Source organism: Phocoena sinus, chromosome 9 (assembly GCF_008692025.1).
Source record: "Phocoena sinus isolate mPhoSin1 chromosome 9, mPhoSin1.pri, whole genome shotgun sequence".
Classification (NCBI taxonomy): Eukaryota; Metazoa; Chordata; class Mammalia; order Artiodactyla; family Phocoenidae; genus Phocoena; species Phocoena sinus.
In genome coordinates this window covers 46895611-46919018 of record NC_045771.1, presented here as the reverse complement: position 1 = coordinate 46919018, position 23408 = coordinate 46895611, and the positions used below count along the sequence as shown (strand labels likewise).

General features: G+C 41.3%; 1 protein-coding gene across 4 annotated transcripts in view; it reads right to left on the bottom strand.

Moving 5' to 3' along the window:
• Positions 1 to 16015, bottom strand: part of SCRN1 (secernin 1) — a 57448-nt gene extending 41433 nt beyond the window's left edge. The window contains exon 1 of one of the 4 annotated variants that reach the window (XM_032643404.1): positions 15822 to 16015. The gene's annotated coding sequence lies outside the window, so the exon portion shown is untranslated. The remainder of the gene's footprint in view (positions 1 to 15821) is intronic. The other 3 variants (XM_032643406.1, XM_032643403.1, XM_032643405.1) reach the window with 3 other exon arrangements.
• Between the last annotated feature and the right edge of the window lie 7393 nt (positions 16016 to 23408).

Below are 23408 nucleotides of genomic sequence, written 5' to 3'. Positions count from 1 at the left end.
AATAAACACAGGAAGTGGATACTGAACTCATCAGGTAAACTGAGTTTAAGCAAAGCTCTTTTCTCCAGAAGCTAAAGGTGATCATAGCCCTAGAGGACAATTCCATTTCCCTTGATGTGAAGCTCACATTCCTGACTCTGAATATACCCGGAAAGTGGCCCTCATAGCTACCTGGAAACCCCTTGTGTACTTTGTCTGGTCAATTCCTCTCTTTAACTCCTAAATGCACTTTTGAGACCTTCACTTCTCTTCAAACTTCCAACCACTTCCTCCAAGTAGATACCTTACCTTATAGTCCACAAAGGACAGATGGGTGGGGGAGTGAGACTATTCCAGAGGGAGGCTATGCAGGTTTGAAGGCCCTGTGGCTGGAGAAAGGGGAAGGAGCCATTACATCCAATAGCCAGTGTGGCTGAGCCAGAGGTAACAGGGAAGAGGCTGGAGATGCAGGGAGAGAGGCTAGTTCATGTTGGGTCTTGAAGGCAACAGCAGGGACTTTAGTGTCTGTCCCATAATAAACACTAAAGCCACTGAAGGCTTTTAAGCCAGGTTGTAGGAAGGAAATGGAGCCAGTGCACACAGATAGCTTTTCAAAGAAGTTTGGCTGTGACAGGGAGGAGACAGCAGTAGATGGAAGGGAGTTCCATTTCTGTGTATCTACTCTAAGGAAATGATCAGGAATATGGACAAGACTCACGCACAAAAGTGTGCATTACAGCGGTATTTATACAGGTGAAAAACTGATGGAAACTTAACTGTCCAGCATCAGAGAAGTGGCTAAAAATTTATGCTACATCTATATGGTAGAATACTATAAAACCATTAAAATGTTTGTGAAGAGTTTTTAATTGCATGGAGAAATGGTTTGGGGAGGTGGGGGGGGGTGTCCAAAATAAATTATCTTAGGGTTTCCCTGGTGGCGCAGTGGTTGAGGGCCCGCCTGCCGATGCAGGGGACGTGGGTTCGAGCCCTGGTCCAGGAAGATCCCACATGCCGCGGAGCAGCTGGACCTGTGCGCCATGACTGCTGAGCCTGTGCTCTGGAGCCCGTGAGCCACAACTACTGAGCCCACATGCTGCAATTGCTGGAGCCCGCGTGCCTAGAGCCCGTGCTCCACAGTGGGAGAGGCCACCGCAGTGAGAGGCCTGCCCACCGCGACGAAGAGTGGCCCCTGCTCACCGTAACTAGAGAGAGCCCGCGAGCAGCAACAAAGACCCAATGCAGCCAAAAATAAATAAATAAAATAAATAAATTTATTTAAAAAAATTATCTTAACTACATGAAAATATGCATAGAAAAAGACCAGAAGTGGTAGCCTAACCACTAAATTCTTTCTGGTTTTTTTATATTTTCCTTTGTTTTCAATTTTCCTACAAGTATTTATACTTATATAATCACACACAAAAGATTAAAAAAAAATAAACCCAGGGGATATTACCGATTTAGGAATTTTATTTTAAGGAAGAAATTTGGCTCTATTTCTATGTCCCAACATCTAAAATTTCAAAAGTGGCAAATTCTTATTTGAGTTATAGTTAGGACAAGTTTTTTATTCAGCATTATTATAGTTATTCTCTAGTACTTTGTTTTCCTTTTTTTTTTTTTCTTTACAGCCTGCCCAATTCAGAGTTACTCAGGGAGTACACAAATTTTCATTACTATTATTTACACAAATAGCGGGCAGGCCTCCTGCAGTCACCTCCTTAAACAGGAAAAGAAAAACTGGCCCATCAGAAAGCCAATTTTCTGCTCACCCTGAGATGAAATTCTTTTGAAACTAATTCCAGGAATCTCAATTTTGTTCCCATTATTTGTCAAAATACTGGCTAACACACCAGATTTTAAAATCTGAAAAGTTAACTCATCTATATACTGTATAAAACATGCATTTTGAAATCTCTGTTTACAGGATTTTTATAAACTGTTAAATCATTCATGTATAACACAAAAATCCGACTTTACCATTTTTCTCCCTTTCCCTCTATAATCTTATACAGCATTATGAAATGTCATCATCTCTTCCACGAAGAAAAATAAACTAAAATTTAATTAACTCCCAATCACACATGCTAATGCAGAAATTTACTACATAGACTTTTTTATCATTTATATTCAGCTTTGGAAAACAGTATAACCATTCAATAATGAATTTTCTATAACTACACTCTACTTAAGCCAGCATTAAAATCAGTGAAAAAGCTTACTCGGAAATAAAGCCATGACTGATGGCTTTTTTCTTAACTTGCTTGCTTTGAGGCACAATTCTGAAGCTGTCTTCTGAACCACAGGGATCCAGAGGTGGGGATGTGGGTACAGGGTTATACTACAGGCCTAAAACTGAACCCAGGAATGTCTATAGCAGTGTTTTCCAAACTGCATGTTGTGGCCCTTTTGTGGGTTATGAAATCAATATAGTGGACGAGATCAGCATTTTTTAGAAAAGAACACGTGCATCTCACATAGTAAGAGTAAGTGCTCGTACAAGAAACTTTAAGTTCAGATATACCCATATAAGTATATGTATGTACTGGGTTACAATATAACATTTCTCTCTTACTATGGTTTTCAAGTAAAAATCTTTAAAAGCAACAGGCTTAAAAAGCAAGTCTACTGAATAGGCTTCTTTGTGGTAAATACCAATTAGGATTCTTGCCAGGTTAGCAATAAACTAACAGTTCCAATTAATGAAACACTCCAATTTAACCCCCACAGACAATTAAACTTACAGGTATGTCCTAGGAAGTATTTGTTAAGAATATTTCAAAGTACGTTTATCTGTACTTTATGCTAAGTAGAATAAGCCAGTCCCCAAAACGCAAATACTGTGTAATTTCACTTATATGAGGTCCCTAGAGTAGTCAAATTCATAGAGACAGAAAGTAGAATGGTGGTTACCAGGGGCTGGAGCAGGCAGGGGTGGGAGTGGGGAGGAGGACAGAGAGTTAGCTGTTTAATGGGTACACAGTGTCAGTTTTGCAGGATGAAAAGTTTCTGGGGATGGGCTGCACAACAATGTGAATGTACTTAATGCTACTTGAACTTTACACTTAAAAATGGTTAAGACAGGGGCTTCCCTGGTGGCGCAGTGGTTGAGAGTCCGCCTGCCGGTGCAGGGGACACGGGTTCGTGCCCTGGTCCGGGAAGATCCCACGTGCCGCGGAGCGGCTGGGCCCGTGAGCCATGGCCGCTGAGCCTGCGCGTCCGGAGCCTGTGCTCCGCAACGGGAGAGGCCACAACAGTGAGAGGCCCACGTACCGCCAAAAAAAAAAAAAAAAAAATGGTTAAGACAGTAAATCTTATGTTACATGTATTTTTACCACAATTAACATTTTTTAAAAATCAAATAGCCACTTGTGGCTCAAGGCTACAAAACTGGACTGTACAGCTTTAGATATCGTGCTATCAGCTGTGGTAAAGTACCCCTAAGCTCAATTTCTAACCATCACTGTCCTTATCAAAGTCCTTTCAGGATTCATGACTTCGTCTTGGGAATTACAGCTCCAGAGTCCCTGGAGCTCACAGCACAGGAGCTGCATCTCCCAACATCCACCCTCCGACTGGTGACAGGAGGCTGGGTACAGGCTTGGGGGGCTGGAGCACTGCACCCCTGTAACTAGGAGACTGCTTACAGAATGTCTAGACAAGGAGGGAGGAAGCTGCATGGGAAAGAAGGTCTTTGTCCTCAAGTTCAGTGAGTAGTTATTGAAGGGCATGAATGCTCCAAGCCAAGTAGGGGTTTTCTTTGCCTGAATGCCAAACTGCCCTGCCCTTTTATCTCAGTGAAGCTGCAGAGGCCCTCATTAGTCACCATACCCAGTAATAAGGAAGCCTTGAGTTGCCTGAGAGGAAGAAAATGACTGTCTATATAAGCTATAGGCTTATTAACTCTCTTGCAAATAACTGTGACAAAGTACCTTTACTTGCACAAAGAAATGAAACCCAAATGTCCTTACTCTCCAAGCTCCCAGCTTTACTGAGAAGATTGGGCAAGCTTAAAGCCAACGTCTATGAATTACCTCCTTCCAGAAAAGCAAAGAAGAATGTATTTTATTATATTTTATTGTGCTATATTACTTATCGATAAAGTCACTTTTTAAACTGTTGACATTCCCACTGAACTGAAAACAGGACAAATGATACTCACTTATATTTATTTTCCTGTCCTATATCTGCTATTGAGATAGTAAAGAATAAATAGGTGTTTGGAAAAGGAATTATCTACCTGAATTGAGATGTAAACGCCAGCTGATGAAAGGTACGTAAATTAGCTCAGACTCATCAAGCTCTGCTTGAAAAAAAGAAAGCTTCTTCTGTTTCACTGAAAGCTCAAGATAGTAGAGCATAAAGCTTTAGGGCTCCACAGCCAGTGATTTCCAGCTTCAAACATTCTATGCCTTGAATGAGGAACTACCTAATGGAAGAACGACCACATAGGGTATTAAGTAAGGAAGCAGGTTTTGGAGGCAACCTGGGTTCGAATCTCAGCCCCGGGTTACCGGTCTGTAACAGGGATAATGACAGGGTTGCAGCGAGGTTCAAATGAGCTGAAACATAAAGTGCTCAGAATGCTGTCTGGGACACAGTAAGGACGCATCACCGTGAGGGTGAAGAAAGTTACATGATGAAGGCTGTTCCTTTGCCAAGGTCTGATCTGAACAGATGAGACTTCAGAAACTTGGCTTTTTACAGTATCTAAAGGCTGTCTCACCTTTTGAAGATGTGCTCCATTGTCACCTGATGTCTTTTAAGAGCTGCTTACTATTCCCTTTCTCTAAGGCCAAGGGCAACACCTACCTCTGACAGCTGACTCAGGCAGTCTTCAATGCCACTCTTCCGCAGACATACTTCCTAGCAGCATGGGGAGGTACGGGGGTGGCAGGCTGCACATTCATTTGGTTTGGTCCAGAGCACTGGCCTAAACAGTGTGGGGTTTTTTATTTTTAAATCAGAATTAGCAGCTAACATTTTTAAATCTAGAGATTTTCCACAGAAATTCAGATGCTGATCGTCTCTTGAAAACTCAAAAGACGTAGCAACACTGGATCCACATGACAGCAGGATTGGAGCTGAGGGGGGCTCCTCCCACAGTCCTCTCCACTTCCCAACACTGAGGCCACTGGAAGCGCTGCCTATCATCACCCTTGGGCTGTTGCTTTTTTTGTTCTTTCTTTTTTCAGTGTCAGGTCAATTGTGCTCATTTACAATGCCCGGTTGGCCCTGTAGCCCCATGTGTACAGAGGCAAGAGAAGGACATACTTTAGAGACAAACAGACTCTTGTTCATATCCTGACTCCACCCACTAACCGTGAGAAACAGACAGGTTATGAACTCTCTCTGAGCCAGAGTTTCCGCATGTGAAAATGGGACTGATCCTCCATACACAACACAGCACACATATTTATCTGAGATCGTATGGAAAGTACCTAGTCCTGTGGCCGTATACAGTGGGATGCTCAATAAATGTTCCTTTTCCTCCCTCCTACTACTCACTGGGGATGGGTGTGCCACTTTTGCACCAATCCCTACTATGCTCCTTCACCATCTCACCAATGGTTTGCCCCTGGCTCATCAGACACACTCACGTTCCAATGTGCAACTAAAATGTGCTTAAAGGATCAGACTGGAATGGTGGAGCCTCTAGATTGAACCATCAGTTTACAGAGAACACAAATGACACCATGGGGATGAAATCAGCAGAATCTAGACTATGAGAAACTCTATAGGACAGATCTGATTTCTTCAACAAAAACTGCAAGAAAAAAAAGATGAAGAGACAAAGTGACTTAAGAGATGTATCAACCAACTGCAATGAGTGGAACTTATTTAGATCCCGATTTAAACAAACTGTACAAAAATTTTATGACAGTTGAGGGGAATTCCCTGGCGGTCCAGTGGTGACGACTCTGTACTTTTGCTGCTAATCCCTGGTCGGGGAACTAGGATCCCATGAGCCATGCTGCGTGGCCAAAAAAAAAAAAACTATAATATTCCTAATATTTGGAGTTTCCCGGTGCCTAGTGGTTAGGATTCCAGGCTTTCACTGCTGTGGCCCAGGTGCAATACCTAGTTGGGGAACTGAGATCCTGAAGGCCACGCAGCGTGGCCAAAAAGTAAATTTAAAACAAAAGACAGTTGGGAAAACACAAACGCACTGAATATTTGATGACACTAAGGAATTATTGTTAATTTCTTAGATACAATGATATTCTATTTATGTCCGAAAAAAGGAGCCTATATTTTTAGAAATACATACTGAAATATTTCCATGTGAAATGATGTAATGAAAGTAATCCAGGGTGAGGAGAAAGGGTGGGAAATTCAGATGAGACAAGATTCTCTAGGTAATAAAAATAACTGAAGCTGAGTGATGGGTACATAGTGGTTTATCATACTGTTCTCTTTACTTAAGAAGTAATGCATATGATAAGATGTTTAAAATTCTTTTAAGGTTAGAAATAGCACTGGACTGATCTAATATAGGAAATGCTTTCTTGGAGTCATAACTTATGAGTAAGTTATTTGGGGGCTCAGATATCTCTTTGAGGAAGGGTTACTGGGGGCAGGGAGGATGGGGAAGGATTTCAGTTGGCTTGGTATATTAGCACACTGGGGGAAGAGGCAAGCCCCTGGTTTCCTCTACTTGCTATATCTCTTTCCCTCAAGTTTTAAAACGCCTGTCTCTGCTCTTTAGACTATCAGCCCCATGAGGGCAAGGACATGTATGTAAATCCTTATTTCCCCTGACACCTCGCGCAAAGACTGGCACATAATAAGACCTCAACAAATGTCTGTTGAACAAACGAAGGGGAAGGGGTATCGATATTTCATCTTCAATGAGAGAAAAGGAGCAGGAAAATCTGATTCTGACAAGGTGCTCCCAAGCTGTGGTTCAATACATGGGATTCACATTTGACCACACATCAAAATGATGGTCTGAGGAGCAGATTCCTAGACACCCCCTCCTTGGAGATTCTGATTCAGTGGGTCTGAGCTGAGTTCCCAGGAAGAATATTTTTAACAAACGCCCGGGTGATTCTGATGCAGTCAGTTCAGACTGGTGTGGAATATCCAGTTATAGGTTATTAAACCTCTTTGCTTCTCTAAAGTAGTATTCATTTTTTTTCTGCCCAGCTTTCTTTTTTTTTTTTTTTTTGAGTGTGGAAACTTTCAACACACACATACAAGAGTACAATCAGCTCCCTTAAGGCAGGGGCCACCAACTTTCTGCCATCGCGCTTCTCAATTTTATTTCTAAGGAAACCATTTAATTTTAATTGAATGTTGCTGAATTCAGCAACAGCAATGGCAGCAATACCCTCTGCCTTCGAGACGAAGGTGGGTGAAACCCACCCCTGGGTAACGAGAGAAGTATGACAAATAAAGATGTAGGAGGCTGTGTTTTCTTGGTCTTTGGCTTTAAAACTGGGAAATCAGACTAATCACACTACATGATAATCAGGAAGATCTGGATTGTTAATTGTTACTTAAATGTTTTGCAGTTTTCACTATTTTAAAAAAATAAAGTCTCACCCAAATCTTTAAAAATACCTTTAAAAAAAAAAAAAAGCATTCTTCATTTAACATAGATGCAAGGTAAATCATTTGGTAATGACCATGACTCCTCTGCCTTGGAAAGAAAGTAAGAATTTAAGCCAGAAAAAAGAAGAGCTAGATATCATTTCATGTAGCTGAATATTTCTAAATCAGTAGGACCTGCAAAGAAATATCCTTTGGATGCTTTTTTCTTAATGACTGAAATGATCACAAACTGATTTGCTCTTCCATTCCAAAACTACTGCAATTTAGGTGATTAGCTAGAGGAAATGAAAAGAGTGTCTATTTCAAATTTGTAAAACCAAAGTTCCAGGTAATGGACCACGGCTGGTACATCACCCTCTCCCAAAATACAGCCACTTAGATGATCATAAGAATCCAGAAACAAAACAAATGTATGATATTTAATTTGCTATCTGTACATATCATGGAAAGCTGGGAAATCTATCAATATGCAAGAACAAGCTGGTGAAATAAAAAGAGGTCACACAAGTTATATACGGTATCATTCAAATTATGTATATTATATAGATAGATGATGCAAAAAGATCATAAGGAAATGCAACAAAATTTTTAAGAGTAATAGTATTGCTGGGCTGCAGAAACACAGGCAATTTCTCAACCTATATATATTCAGGCACTTTCAAACTTCCCACATGAAAATACAGAATCTGTGATGAAAATACTTTAAAAAAAGAAGAAGAGGAAGAGTTGCAATAGAAATAATCTATTTTCTCAATATATTGCCGCTAATAAACATGGCCTTTCAATAAGGCAGAGACTAGGGGATTAAGGAGAACCCCACAGCTCAGTCATGGCAAATGAATTCATTTTATCTTTTGGCCACATCTGATTCTGCCTCATTTTCAAGATATGGTGACAATGAGAAATATGAATAAAGCAAAATGTCCATCTTAATGATTCACGCGACAGCTTAATAACTAAGGAAACGTAGACTTTTCTATAGTCAAGTGGAATGTTGTGCTTCAAAATCTACATTGCTTCATAGGTTAAATTAGGGGGTAACTGGTCACTTAACAAAAGTATTCTTCAAATCACTCCAGAATTTCTCTATAATATGAAATATTCTAACATGTTTCCCAACTTTTTAACATCAAAAAATTTTCATAGACACCCCACATAAGAGTGATTGTAGTTGGTTGGGAAAAATATGTAATGAATATATGTTATGAATTTAGTAACACTTTCAAAGCATTTGTATGTACTAACTGGTAATAGAATCCTTAAGCATCTGAAAAATAATGCTGAAGATATATATGGCTCATTATTTATTCTGTGTCCATTCAATGTTGGGACACATGTGAATTCAAGGCCCCCCTTCAAAAACTCCACTACAGGGCTTCCCTGGTGGCGCAGTGGTTGGGAGTCCACCTGCCAATGCAGGGGACGTGGGTTCATGCCCCGGTCTGGGAAGATCCCACATGCCGTGGAGCGGCTGGGCCCGTGAGCCATGGCCGCTGAGCCTGTGCGTCCGGAGCCTGTGCTCCGCAACGGGAGAGGCCACAGCAATGAGAGGCCCACGTACCGCAAAAAAAAAAAAAAAAAAATGCATTAAAAAAAACTCCACTACACCCAGTGATCTGTTCATCACTCTGGTGCATTGAAAATATGGTACGACGTAAAAGAAAACTCAGGCTGCGTGAGTATCACTTTTGCAGAGCTTTTAGGAATTTTAGAGTGAGGGGAAGAGAAGGGATTAGTTGAATGGCATCCATTTCTCATAGATACAACAGTTTTTTTTAATGTAGGAAGGAGTAGGTAAAGAGTACAAGTGGGATTCATTTTTCATTCAAGCTAGCCAAATTAGAAAAATATAGTCAGATCAAGTTCACTCTAAGGAAGATGTTTTCCAATACATGGCAGGTTGAAAGACAGTTTTCCATCTTTTACAGTAATATAAAGAAAGAAAGAAAATGACTTACATCACATTAATAGTATACATTCGACCTGTGCAGTCAGAATAATCTATCCAAGAGGTTACATTATGGCTTTTTAAGAAAGAGTCAGATAGACCCAGATTCCGGGTGTAGCTCCTCCAACTACTAAGTTCTTCATCTATAAAACATGGCCATGATGTCTACTATGTACTGTTATGGGGATTAAATGTGGTAATAGATGCAGAGGATCTGGAATAGAGAAACATTCAAGAAAGGTTGGTTCTTAAAGATTAGGGTTCTGGGAATGTAATGATTATGGAGATAAAGGAAGAAGAATGTGTTTGAAATAGCCAGGTATGTGGTTAGCCGCCAAAAGTATTCCCTGTGGGGAAGACCTGGGAGCTACTGAACAAGCCACATCTAGGGTTCCTTCATTTCCTTGTGTTCTCATTTCTGACATTGCTGCCATTGTGTCCACTAATTTGGCAAGGTTGCTTTGAATGATGACCTTCCTATTCCCACCATCTGTTTTCCTCTCCCATATAAATAATGGATTGTCTATTCTCATCTTTTCCCAGTAATATGATTTGATAAGTACCTGTAAATGCTGTAAACTGGGATTTTAAAAAATCTTCCCAATCACTCTTAAAACAGTGGTTTACACTCTGTCCCTGTAAAAAAATCAGCTAAACATTCATTTCCTACAGAAGAAATTTAAATCTTGCTAGTATGAAACCACAGGGTTACTTTACATCTAGCAAAACGGATTTAAAAACTACTTTGTAAATGCCCATTAATGCTAGACTCATTGGCTGTGTTTTTACCATTAGGAAATGTATCCCATTTTATCATCAAAAAGGAACCTATATACATATATATGAACATATTAGTGTGTGTATGTAAATACATATATATATGGGTGTGAATATCCCCACGTATGCAAATATTTATAAGTATATACTATAGAGAGACAGGAGGGAGGAAAGGAAGGAAGGAAGGAAGGAAGGAAGGAAGGAAGGGAGGGAGGGAGGGAGGAACGGAGGAAGGAAAAACAAGGACCTGGAAGGATTCATATCTAACTGAGAGTTGGAAGTGGGACTAAATGTGGGCTACAGAGATAGAAACTTCACATTTCATCTACTTATGTCATTTAAAATTTCTTTATAACAAGCTCATATTACTTTATTGGATTTTTAATTATTTTTTAAAATCTGATTACTTCAGTGCTCAAGAAAGGACATTTTAAGACATTTCATTTAATTCTTTCAGGTCGCTAGGCACTGCTAAGTGCAATTTTAAAATACACTAAGGTTTCATTTTGAGAGGAGAAAAAGATATTCAGAAGAGCTTTTGATCACTACATCATTTTAACCAGGACTTTTAAGAAGTCATATGAATTATCGATATGTAATCTGAGCCCCTAACCACCTATAAGCACCATGTGCAACCTAAGGGAAAATGGAGCTACAAAGATCTTCTCAAGGTCTTCATCAACTAGAAGAAGAGGCACTCATGTATACAACCAAGAGAGGAGGGCAATAATACAACTTAAAACGATGATCAGAAATGCTTATGGGAGCCTTCAAGAACACCTAGCTCACTTTAGGGTAGTAGATTAAGCACTGGGAGATTTAGGTTAAATATATAACCATTAAGAAGAGAAGGAGAAGAGAACATTAACCGTATCAAGCTCCCTCACTCTGCTTCCAGTGAGGCTCAAGCTGGGAGGCCCCCAACGTCCTCCCCTTTCAGTCACCCACCCAGTTCAGTTCATTGCTCTCCCAGACTGGGTGGAGGCCCTGAGGATGCTGGGAGTTTCTGGGGAAGAGAGGACAGGTGGGTGTGATTGCCGTGTACATCACGTCAGTCATTCTCCACTCACCCCATCGCCTCCCCTCCAGTGTCTATTCAAACTTCTCTCACCTCCCACATCCATTTCTATGAACAGTATCACACACCTCAACCAACCTCCACTTTCTGCTAATGACCTAGACTGATGCAGCCCAATAGAAATATAATGGAAGACAGATGTGGATCACATATGTAATTTTATGTTTTCCAGGACCCACATCTAAAAAAGTAAAGGGAAACTGGTGAAATTACTTTAAATAACATATTTTGTTTAAATCCAATATATCCAAAATATTAATTCAAAATACAGGCATACCTCATTTAATTGTGCTTTGCTTTATTGCGCTTCACAGATAATTGCATTTTTTACAAAATTGAAGATTTGTGGCAACCCTGAGTGAAGCAAGACTATGGGCGCCATTTTCCCGATAGCATTTGCTCACTTCCTGTCTCTGTCACATTTTGGCAATTCTCACAATACTTCAAGGTTTTTCATTATTGTTATATTTGTCATGGTGATCTGTGATCAGTGTTCTTTGATGTTAGCATAGAGAAAAGAGAACTCACTCTATCGTGTGAAGGCTCACATGATAGTTAGCATTTTTTAGCAATAAAGTATTTTTAAATTAAGGTATATACATTTTTTTAGACATAATGCTATTACACACTTAACAAACTACACTATAAACCTAAGTTTTATATGCCCTGGGAAACCAAATAATTCATGTGACTTGCTTTATTTTGATATTTGCTTTATTGCAGTGGTCTGGAACCCAACTCGCATTATCTCCAAGGTATGCCTGCATAATCAACGTAAAAATCATTAATGAATATCTGTTCATTGAAATCCTGCCATTTGCAACAATACGGATGAACCTAGAGGGTATTATGCTTAGTGAAATAAGTTAGACAGAGACAGATACTGTATGTTATCACTTACATGAGAATCTAAAAAATAAAACAAACAAATGAGTATAACAAAACAGAAAGAGACTCACAGATATAGAGAACAAACTAGTGGTTACCAGTGGGGAGAGCAAAGGAAGGAAGAACCAGATAAGGGTACGGGGATTAAGAGGTACAGACTACTATGTATTAAAAAATAACCTACAAGGATATATTGTACAACACAGGGAACATAGCCATTCTTTTATAATAACTTAAAATGGCGTATAACCTATAAAATTTTGAATCACTATGTTGTATACCTGACACTAACATAATACTATAAATCAACTACACTTTAATAAAAATGAATAAATAAAATTATTAATGAAGTGTTTTAAATTCCTTTTCCTATAAATGTTTGAAATCTGATGTATATTTTACATTCACAACACATCACAATTCAGACTCTCCACGTTTCAAGTGCTCAATAGCATGTGGCCGGTGGCTAGTGGCTACTGAATTAGACAGCACAAACCTGGGCTCTCACTCCAATGAAAATACCCAAACTTGCAGAACGAATGATTATTGCTGAATAAAAGGATCATGGGTGGCTTTTGAAAAATAACCTTGGCTTGTCTGTATTTTTTATTGTTTTCCAACAAACACAGATCGCACGTGTTTACTCTTTTTTAAAACTTGTGGTTTTAAGTATCTTTGACATACTGGGAGAATTTCAATGAATGAACCTTCACATTCATGCTCTAATGCAAGTTATTGTTTTAACGGCACATGTGCCATCAGCATCTGTCTTCATTTCCACATTATCTGTCAATCCATACCTAGCTCCTATCTGCTTCACCACCATCAATTATTCTCTCAGTTCCCTGTAGCGCACCCACCTTCACCTTCTGCAGATCGCTGGGTTGACGGTACAGAATGCTCAGAAGAAATATTTCCCCTGCTCTCACCACCTCTGCACAAATATTTACTAACCCACACACAATCTCTACTTCTGCTTTAGTAGAACTAGGGACACTGGTATATGACTCAGAGAACTCAAACTCAAATTCTAGAAAAAAGACTCTGTCTTCAGTGCTGCTTCAAAGTTATTTTAAAATAGGTTTGTTATTTACTATTACTTTAACTTAGATATATTCAAAAGCTATCATATGTCCCACCTTGGTTTCTTTACAAAACCAGACAAGCAATACAAGCAACTAATTTTTCAATCAAAGAATGCACTTCTCACCTCAAAGATTCTAACATAGTATAAAATGTAAAAACCATAAAATTATGGTTTGGGTGCTTAAATATAGAAGCCGTCTAGTCCCTGGAAAATGGGAACATGAGGTGGACACAGTTTAAGAAGTTAAATGGGCTTAAGTTAGGAAACACGTGTGAGCACTTACTTTAAATAGTACAGATTTTTAAATCATGTTAAAGTTTGGTTTCATGAAGTGTTTGCCATGCTAATAATGATAGGTTTGCTCTTTTCCCCCAGGCTTTGATAGGCAGCATGTGGAACCCTAAAATGGGGAGTTACGACACCTGGATATTAGTTCTCACTGCCAGCTGCCAACCAGCTATATGACCTTGGGTGCAGTCCATTCACCCCGCTGGATTCAGCCTCCCGGGCTGTAAAGAGGGGTTGACAGCACAGCGCTTTCTCAGGCTGCTTCCAGCTCACCATTCCTGACCTTTGCACTAATCTCCCTCCATCCCATTATCCCTGAACATTTGCCTCCTCATGCATCTCCTCCTTTGCTAAAAGAGAAGATGGCTGGCAGCACAGCAGTGAAATGGGGAAAAAAAGGCTGTTAAAAAAAAAAAAATCCTAAAATGAGTCACCTTTCAAGAATTTACCACCCTCTGGTGCCTGAGTGCTTGCTCGTGATGTTAAATCAGTTCTTCCAATGAAACTTGCTCTAAGAACCTGGTATTTGTTATATGTACTGTTCTTGGATGATGTTTATACCAGACACTCATCTCTTTTAAGAGCCACTTGTAGGTACAAAACAGCACAGAAGTTATCAAACAGATATTGGCAGCCAGATACATCAACTTTAGTGGAGCCTGTAGAAAATCAGATCAAAATCACAGAGTTTTAATCAGGTCTTTGCACCTGAAGATAATTACAACTCCCCAAACTTCCCACATAACCTCCCCAGAACCTTGCAGCACCCTAAAATCTAGCCTGCTGCAAGAATCACTTCCTATCCCTCAGGGCCGGCTGCAGCGATACCCAGGAGGGCCTTCCCTCCCGTAGATTCCTCCATCAATGCTTCAGCCAGGGGGCAGCTGATGTTAGCTCTGGTCTGTGTTGCTTCCGCCTGGCCTGATTTTTCATGCTGCCATTTTGAATTAACATAGGTTTCCTCTGCAACTGATGCATCTTCTAGTCAGGCTTGGAGCACAGTAGTCACACACACACACACACACACACACACACACACACACACATCGGGAAGCTGGACTACAAGCGCAATCCAAGACACTTGCAAGCCAGAATTAAACAGCAAATCCAGAAAGACTGTATTATTTAACAGAACACTACCAAGACAGTTTGGAGCCACAGCAAATGACTGCTTCTGCGTTTGAGTTGAATGGACATTTTTAACCCCTAAATCTTAGTTCTCGTCAATTTTCTAAAGTTCAAGTGTCCCTCCTGCTTTGCAGATAACACTCGTCTCAGACCTCACAAGTGATGTCGCCCAATAATCCGCGCCCAGACAGACAAGCGAACCGAGGGTGCAAAGGCAAACTGAAGTGGATAATCATCTCAGAAATACGAGTGCCTTTTACCAATAAGTGCCCCGGCGCCACCGCCTTAACTTGCCCCGACACCCCCCCATCCCCAAGATCCGCCCCGGGTGTGGCTTGAGGAGGAGGGCGGTGTTATGTCAAGTCCTTCGGCCCTCGCAGACAACAGCAAGAGCCGACGCGTGTTTGCCCTTAGGGGGAGGGTAGTCCTCCGGACACGACTCGGCAACCGCAACCGCAGAACCGGCGGACGCGGGGGCAGAGCCGGGCCAAGGGCAGCAGGCCCGCCAGGCAGCCATGTTCCCGCGAGCCCGCCCGCGCGGCAGGTGCGACCGGGAAGGTGCCTGGCCCGCGCCGCCACCAGCTGTGTGCCCGTACGAGCCGGGAACCCCCGGAGCGGTCTGGGGGGGAGGACGGGGGCCGTACTGAGCACACACCCCAGCGGGCCAGCAACTGGGATACCAAGCAATGGAAACACAGCGGCCTGGGGGAGTGAGGAGAGTTCAAAAGAGGTGGTGGGAAAAAAAAAAAAAAGTGGTGGGAAGGATGGGGTTGGGGGATGGAGAGCGGGGACAGGTTCCAACCAGGCTGCGGCGCCCGCGCCCTGGGGTGGGGCAGCCCTCTCCTGCGCCCCCGCAGCCTCTAGCCGGAGTCCCCCACCTCAACCCCGGGCTGAGGTTCCCTCTCTCCTGATCCCCTAGAGACCCCAGACAGCCCAAGCCAGCATCCACGGGATTCCCACCCGCGGGTTTGGAGGGACAGCTGGAGGCGACGAGGCACAGGTGACGGCGATGGCGGATCCGGGTGAAAGCCGCCGGGGGAAGCAGCCGCAGATTCCCTGCACTCCCAGGAGTGCCCGTCACAGCTCACCTGCGGGTCTGCGGGCTCCGGGCTCGGCTCTGCGGTGCTGATGCTGAGGCCGGCGAGGGTGCGGGTGGTGCCGCGGCTGAGATCACTGTGGCGACATCGAGGGCTGCAGTTGCAGTGGCGGAGGCGGCCGTCGGGCGCTTCCCCTCCCCAGACTCCCCGCGCTCTGGCCCGCCGCCCCCAGCTAACAGCTGGCCGGGCTCACGTGACCGCGGGGCCCGCCCCCGCCTCCGCCTCCGCCTCCGCCCCCGCTGCACGCCGGACCCGGGCCGCGCCGCGCCGCGCCCGCGCTCTGCCTGGTCTGGCGGGGCGCCTGGGAGCAGAAAAGGCGGCTGAGAAGACGAGTCTCCTCGAGGAACGTGGCTCGCTGTTTGCGCGATTTTTATTTCTTGGTCACAGCGGGGTTGCGGCTTTCTGGAAAGGGAGAACTCGGGCTTTAAGGAGCCAGGCCCCGCTTTCTCCGGCGCCTCTCCCGGACTTCGCCGTCTGGGTTGCTACGTGCGGGCCTCTGTGCCTAAGCAAGCTTTCCCCGCGGAGAAACGTGTCCGGTACTTTGTTGACTCAAGTCCAAGCCAACTCCTTGCCTGGGTTAAAGGTACGGTTCTGCGCCATGTTGACAAGCCAGACCCTATGCCCGATACTTTTTTTTTTTTTTTGGTACGCGGGCCTCTCACTGTTGTGGCCTCTCCCGCTGCGGAGCACAGGCTCCGGATGCGCAGGCTCAGCGGCCATGGCTCACGGGCCCAGCCGCGCCGCGGCATGTGGGATCTTCCCGGACCGGGGCACGAACCCGTGTCTCCTGCATCGGCAGGCGGACTCTCAACCACTGCGCCACCAGGGAAGCCCCTATGCCCGATACTTAGACGCTAAAGCTCAAAGAGGTTAAGCAACTCGCCCAAGATCACGCAGCAAGTAGCAAAGCCAAGATTCCAAACCTGGGTTAATAAATCCAGAGACAGGTGACAGGTGTGTTGATGCTGGCGTCAAGGTCATTGGTCAGGACATGACCATCCGTCTGTTACCGGAACACAGACTTTACCTTTTATAAACTAATAAGACCATCTCAAAGGATCTGAAGAGATAGTATAAAGGAAAAAAAAAATGCAGTACCACTTAGGCACGTGAAAAAATATTCAAGCTCACTTAACTGCAAATCGAATACATATATAAAGTAGCATTTCCACCTGTCAGATTAGCAAAAATCAAAGTTTTATAAAGTCCGTAGAGGACAACTCGGCAATATCTCCCCAAATAACAAATACATATGTAGTCTTTGACCTCAAGATTCCATTTCTGGAATTTATCCTACAGAAAAACCAACACGGGTGTGAAATGATATGCGTACAAGGTTATCCATTGCTACATTGTGCTTGCAAAGATTAGAAGCGTATGCCCATCAATAGAGAACTGTTCAAATAAATTACAGCACATCAGCACAATGGTATGCTATCCAGCTGTTGAAAAAATGAGGAAGATCTATTTCTATGTACTGATATGAAAGATTTCCAACCTATGCTAAGGGTGGGGGAAGCCATGTGAGAAACATTGTGTAAATGTGTTATCATTTGTGGGGGAAGAAATATGCCTGTACTCATTTGCAAATGCGTGGACTATCTTTGGAAGGATACCTAAGAAACTGTAATAGTAGATGCCACCAGGGAGGCGAACTGGGTGACTGAATGCAGGGCAAGGAAGGAGACTTTTTTTACATCTTTGAATGTTATGCCTGTGCTTGTGGTTTGCCAGGAGTGAATGGATAGTGGGAGAGGGCTGGGGGAATCAGTGCAGTTACTGCAGGATAGAGCAGTAGTGGTCATAGACTCTTGGAGCACAAAGGGACCTGACTGTGCATTTAAGGCCAGCCAAGGAAACTGTCCTTTTACTTTTAGCCTTTATCTTTATATTCGATTGTCTTTGTTTGGACAGAATATAATTGGATCTTGCTTTTCATTCAGTCAGACACTCTTTGCCTTTTAATTGGAGCTCTTAGATCAGTGGCTCTTAAACGGGAGCAGTTTTGCCCCCAGGGGACATTTGGCAATGTCTGGAGACATTTTTATTGTCACAATGGCAGAGGTGAGGGAGGCCTCTACTGGCATCTAGCACATAGAGGCCAGGGATGCTGTTATACATCCTACAGTGCAAAGTACAAGTCCCCACAACTAAGAATTATCTGTTCCTAAATATCAGTAGCATTGGGGTTGAGAAACTCTGGTGTAGACCTTTTATATTTAATGTAATTATCAATATGATGGGTTTTAAATGTAACATCTTGCTACTTCTATTTGTTCTGTTCTTGTTTTTTTGTGTGTGTTTTTTTGCTCTTGCCTTTTTTTGAAGAACTGAGTATTTTTCATATTCCATCTTATACCCATTATTGGTTTATTAGCCATACTTCTTGTTTTATTTGTTGATTACCCTAGGATTTACAATATGCATCTTAAACTTATCACTGTCTACCTTCAAATAATATAATTTCAGATAGAATGCAAAACACTTTCAGCAGGATACTTCTATCCCCCACCCCATCTTTATTGATATTGCTGTCGTTTGTTGTAGGTGCAGGTTAGATGATAATGAGCTCTTTCGAGTTTTGTCTGAAAAAGTCATTACTTCACTTTCATTTTTGAAACATTTTTATTGGATACATAATTTTTGGTTGAGAGCTTCATTTCTTTCAGCACTTTAAAAGTACCATTCTATTGTCATAAGACATTGTCGCAAGACTTGCAAAGTTTCTGAAGAAGAGTCTGTGTTTGATTATTTCTTCCCCTGTACGAAATATGTCCTTTTTTCGCCTATGGCTGCTTTTAAGTGTTTTCTCCATAACACAGATTTTGAGCAATATGATTATAATGGACTTTGTTCTGTTTTGGGTTTTTTTTCCCTGTTTCTATCCCATGGGGGCTAACTAAGCTTCTTGGATCTGTACGTTTATCGTTTTCATCAAATTAGGAAAAATTTTGGCCATTACATCTTTAAATATTTTACCCATTGTACCCCATCCCTCCCAAGTTCAGAGACTCCAGTTATACATATATTACACCACTTGATATTGTTCCACAGATCACTGAGAATCTATTCTTTCCCTCCCCACCCACCACTCTTTTTTCTCTCTTCATTTTGAATTTCTCTTGGTATTTCTTAAAGTTTTCTTATCTTTTCTTCTACAGTCTCTAATCTAATCTACTAATGGTTAATACTGTCAATTAAAGTTTTTTTCTCTCTCTTTTTTTTTGTGCCCCCCCCAATCTCCTCTCCCAGCATTTTTAATGTGGCAGCATTGTGTTTGTTTTTATTTTTTTCAAAGGAGGTTTTGCAGTTCTCCTTGCCTGAGGACCCTCTCAGTCCCTCTCCATCCTTACAGTGGACGCCTCAGGTCCACAGACCTCACCTGGCCCAGTCGAGATATGGACCTGACCATCTCCCACAGCTTCAGGAAAGTCCAGATGGAGTGAAGCAAAGCTGCATGGTAAAAGAAATTAACTGCCACTGCCTGTTGATGAAAGTTTTATATCAGATATTTTATTCTTTATCTCTTTAAGTTCTATTTGGTTCTTTTATACCATCCATTTCTCATCCACATTTTCCTTTAAATCTCAGATCATATTTATATTTTAATAGCTGTTTTAAAGTCTTTGTATGCTACTTCTATCATTTCTATCTATTTTTAATCTTTTATTGGTTGTTTTATCTCCTGCTTCTTTGTCTCTCTCATAATTTTTCATTGGATATCAGACTTAGTGAATTTTATGTTGTTGAGTAATGGATTTTTAAAAATATTTCTTTTAAAGAAAGGTTGTAAACTTTGTTCTTAAGAATCGGCTTCACCCATTTGAGACTTGTTTATAAACTGTTTACGACAGCTCTAGGGTAACTTTAACTCTACGACTACTTTAACTCTTTACTAAGATATGACTCACATACGGGTTCTAATGAATGTTCCATGTAATCAGTAAGGTGATTCTGGCTAGTAGGAACTTGGACAATTCCCAGTTTTGTGTAAGCTCTGGGAATTTTTTTGTGCACAGCTCCCCAGTAGTTGTTCTTTCCTCAGGAGTTATTCTTTGCCCAACATTATGGTGATCCACCATATGCATGCAGCAATTGGTATTCACCCAATGACTCAAGGAAACCTTTATGCAAATTTCTGAAGTTTTTTTCTGCTTAGTTTTCTCTTATCCAGAGCTCTGCCCCACAAATTTTAGCTGCTTTGACCTCCCTGAACTCTGATCTCTGTTTCCTCAACCCCACAAGAGAACTGGGCTCTGTTTTGTTTCCCTCCTTTTTACCATGTATAGTTCAGAAATTGCCTCCAAGCAGAAAACTGGGATAATTGTAGCTCTTATCTCATTTGTTTCCTTTCTCTTGAGAATCACAGTCCTGCTCTGCCAGTTGCTCATTGGTTGTCCAATGTCTGACAAAATTTGTTTCATATATTTTGCCCAGTTTTCTAGTTGTTCCCAATAGGAGAGCAAGTCCTATAGCAATTCTTCCTTCATGGGCAGATGTGGAAGGCAAGGAACACTAATCTTAATGCCCCTAAGGAACCAAATGTCCTGGTACAACTAGAGTCATTATTTTAAGAACTGAAAATGCACAGTTTACTTATAGAACTTCTTCAACATACTGATATAAGAAGAAACATTTATTGGACACCTGTATCAGGAATTGCACTATTGCTACAAAGGTGAAAAAGGCATATCAGTCCTACCTCTCAAGAAGTCAGGGGCAAGCAGGGAAATTAATTAAGTATAGAAGTAATATATGCATATATTTTATGTTGCTGTCAGGGTAACATAAGAGTTATACATAGATAAATACATTAATCTAGCATGTTGGGAAATATAAACAAGTTTAAAAGATGATCATAAACGAGGGTTACCCAAACCTAGACCACTTAAAAAAATACATTGATGATGATTTTGCCTTTTCTTCTAACCAGTGTTATTTATTGTCTAAAGAACCCAATGCAGTGATTTTGAGGAGCTGAAGTACATGTGTAATTGAGAAATGCCTTTAACACATTGCATATAGAGATATTTTCCACTTAGTACTTCTTTTAGTGTGTAATTATAGCAGGAGGAAAAGGATCTGTCATTGGGCAACTCTCATGGGGATGAATGACAGACAATATTATGTGAATGAGACACTTATGTATGGGCAAGAAAGCCTCTGTAATTGCCTTGTATGTAATCTTTTGAGAACCAAAGAAGGGAGCTGACAGGAAACCATGGGAAAATGAGAAGGAAAAGCACTAGTCAAGATTAGTCAGCCATCTGCCTTAATCCTATGACAACCATGTTTAAGAGGTTAGTTTTCTGAATTTGGTTACCATGGTAACAAACCTTTAAAATGCCCTTAAAACAATTTACAGAATTATTGTGCACGTTGAGTATAGGCAACACTGAGAGATTGTAAGTATTCAAATCTATTTAAAAATTATTTTTAAAATTTAAATGATCAATCAAGTCCTTTAGGTATGTACTTTAGACAACCATAAACGTATTTTAGCAAAAAGGTGGAAAATCCTACTCATATAATTAGGTGATGGGTTTATCAGTTCAGTTATTCGAATGTGTCGTTTCAATGAGTGGCTCCTATTTAATTTTAAATAACAGTTCGTGAATGTTCTGGACCTGGCTTCAGAAACAAATTATCATATATGCTTTACATTCATTGCTGCACCTCTAGGAATCATTCATGTGTTTAGCCAACAGTACAGATAATTTAAAGGACAATTGCTAAAACTTCATCTTGTGATCATCAAAGGACAGACTAGAAGATTCTCTGATCAGACTTAGCAGTTTCAACCTAATCCTTTCTTGCTGATATGTTTTCCTAGTTTACATGTGTAGAAAAGGTTCACCTTATGCTATGTACGGTTTTAAAATAGGGCTTGCTTTTAGTATTCTAGTGACACCTGAGGCCACCTTTTAATAGATGAAAGCTTATTTTGAATTGTAAATGTTGAGCTTTTTATGTTGACAGTTTTAACACCACCGCTCACTTGAGATGATATATGACTTTATCAGAAGTTACTATTAGTCGTTTTCCAATTCTTCAGAAAAAACAAGGTCTGGTCTAAATTGCTGTAGGAATTTTAGGTTCAGTTAAAGGAAGACTTCCTTCATGCTATAAGTGATTATAAAATGATTTCACCTATTGAGAGAATGTGTGAGGTTTCTGACTCTAGAGAAAGAGCATTTTGTTTTGGGTGCTCTTCTGTGTTCTATAAAAGACCAAAAAACTGGCATTATTTCGTTTCTTGTTGGATTAATTTCAGAGAATTGAGAATAATCTAGACATAGAGAGATATTTTAGTTTTTAAATTCTTGATTATTCTTTACCCTCCTTTCCACTGACTTTCTACCGTAATCATAAACCAAGTCCTAGGTTTTTACTATTCTTAATAAATCTCTTATACCATTGGTTCTAGCTCTACATTTGCAAAGGATTTGACTTTTTGCATATGTAGAGTGATTTATTCCTTAGAGCTGGAATCTGTGTTTGGTTCTACTTGAATTTCAAAAAGCACTTCTCATATATATTTTTAATTTATTTTTGGCTGCACTGGGTCTTCGTTGCTGCATGCAGGCTTTCTCTAGTTGTGGCGAGCGGGGCCTACTCCTCAATGTGGTGCGCGGGCTTCTCATTGCGGTGGCTTCCCTTGTTGCGGAGCACAGGCTCTAGGCTCATGGGCTTTAATAGTTGCAGTGCGTGGGCTCAGTAGTTGCGGCACACGGGCCCTAGGGGTCGTGGGCTTCAGTAGTTGTGGCTCTCGGGCTCTAGAGCGCAGGCTCAGTAGTTGTAGTGCAAGGGCCTAGTTGTTCCGCGGCGTGTGGGATCCTCCTGGACCAGGGATTGAAACCATGTCCCCTGCATTGGCAGGCGGATTCTTAACCACTGCGCCACCAGGGAAGTCCCACACTTTTCATATTTTTTGAAACAAAAATTAAAAGCAGAGATTATTTTACCATGATATGAATTTATCAGCTCACTGATTTTTCTTTACCCTGAATATAAAGAAAGGATTGAGCTTTAAAAATTATTAGAACATTTCCAGAATAGCCAAATACATAGAGAATGTAGACTGGGAGCTTAGGGGATGCGGGGAAAGTGGGCAGTAACTGCCAATGGGTATGGGGGTTTCTTTTGGGGATGATGAAGATGTTCTAAAATTGTGGTAATGTATGCATAACTCTGTGAATGTCCTAAGATTTATTGAACTTTAAAAAAAAAAAATCAGTGTACTACAAATTAATTCTTATAAAAAATGAAATAAAATACCCCACGTCAAAAAAAATTTTTTTGAAAACCAAAGAACATTGCCCAGTTCAGGGGAGATAGGTGAATGATAAGAGTTAATAGTTTTAAAGAATTATTGCCATAGTAGTAAAATGTTTGAAAAAAATTCCAGGGCGTAGAGTTGATTTACTGTTCAGTCTTAATGTGAGAATCAATTAACTTTAGTAGGCTGTTTAAAATTTTCTTTAAAGACTATGATTCGAAACAGAAAACCTGGGCTTCCCTGGTGGCGCAGTGGTTGAGAGTCCACCTGCCGATGCAGGGGACACGGGTTCGTGCCCC